The 1,630-nt window shown below is 40.6% G+C and overlaps 1 protein-coding gene across 1 annotated transcript in view; it reads left to right on the forward strand.

Moving 5' to 3' along the window:
- RAPGEF5 (Rap guanine nucleotide exchange factor 5) overlaps nt 1-1,630 on the forward strand; it is a 153,630-nt gene that overhangs the window by 139,436 nt on the left and 12,564 nt on the right. The window lies entirely within an intron of this gene.

A 1,630-nucleotide genomic window follows, 5' to 3' on the forward strand; every position in this document is an offset into this window, starting at 1 on the left:
GCTCGGAGAATTACTGAGTTGCTCTTCACTCTTGCAGCTACTCATTTGGTCTTTACCTAGCATAAAGCAAGCATCTCTGTGAAACCATAAAGACAATCATCTATTAGAACAATTGAGAGGTGCACAGACACTTCATCCACCCTGAAAAGAGTCTACTAAATGTACATGGATGGAAAAGGGGAGATTGTAATAGCAAAATAACTTAAAGGGACCTTTGGTTCTCCACATTTATTTCCTTTTAGGATAGGTTTATTCAGGTTTATGGTTTTTATTTGCAAATGAGCCACATCCAGCGGGAGAGCGGGGGTGGCAGGGGAGGATCACAGACTCATTTAGACACAAATAGGAAAAATAGTGAGGACAGCTCTTAGAAAGGAATGACTTTAGGAATTTAAACTTTGAAACAGATGTTTTTAAGGTAATGAGGAATTAGCTGGCAATGCCCCCTTAACTTAATCAGATATGAGCAGAGCTTTCTGCTGTTTAGTGGTGATTTTCCCCAAAAACTACTTAATGCAGTCAGGTATCTCACACCTACAACTTAGCTCGGATGCAATTTTCTGCTCCACTGAGCTTATCAAGACTTCCTTGTTGGCAGCACAACAAATTCCCCTTTTTTTTTTCTACTGACTAGACATCACCCATTTGCTCTAGGAAATTTAAACGCATTTTTCTTTTTTTCATTAGAAGTTTTCTTGAGTTAAATAAGCACTTATTTTTCCTTCACATTAATTGTTTGTGATTACAAGAATAAACATCATTAGCAGTCTTTTGTATTTAAAGCTGCCATTTTTGTCTAAAATAATTTCCAAAGTAAAATAGGATGAAATTTTGAAATATGTATATATCATGTCTGAGAATAAGACATTTTGGAAAAAATAAACTACATTAATGGTTAGGCTTTTTTAACTGCAAAATTATTTTAAAAGTTGCAATAAACTACTTTAGAAAACACGCACGCACGAACGCACGCGCACACACACACACGTACACCCAGCAGGATCAAAGTCTTGATTAAATGCCAGTGCTTTTCCTTTCTATGTACAGGGCTTGTACAGTGTCCTTTTCCCTCTTTTACATCAGGTTGTTTTAATCGATTTTTGGAAATTATTTTCATTTGGTTGGCCCTCCATGTCTGTGACGAAACCTGATTATTTTCATACTCTTCAAGTTGCCATGTATTTCTTACTCTGGTTCTTGTCAGTGAGGACTCCCTCATGCCCCGTCATGGACCCTCTGATCTGAACGTTTGCGTCATCCGTTCTCATAGCTTCAGCTGTTGCCTTCGTTGTGTCCAATTCCCACAGCCCTGTCTCTTGGGAGGGCGCCTCTGTTTCGTGCAACCACAAGGCGACCTGTGTTTGAAGATCTTCTGTCACTTTCAATGCAGTGACGCTCAAGCCAAACGTAACACTCCCTTCCTCCCCCATGAGCCTTCATCCTTCGTCCTCGGGCTATCTTCACCAGCGGTGTTTCCTTTCTACCGGGCGAACACGGCCGGGGACCTTGCCATTTTCAAACCTGCCTCCTTCCCTACTCACGTCTGGTACACAATCAGGCACTGACTCGGAGAGCCAGAAATCTACATGAGACACCTAAATCTGAGTCTGAACATTTTATATAAAGCAGG

This window comes from Myotis davidii, unplaced genomic scaffold (genome assembly GCF_000327345.1).
Source record: "Myotis davidii unplaced genomic scaffold, ASM32734v1 scaffold168, whole genome shotgun sequence".
Lineage (NCBI taxonomy): Eukaryota > Metazoa > Chordata > Mammalia > Chiroptera > Vespertilionidae > Myotis > Myotis davidii.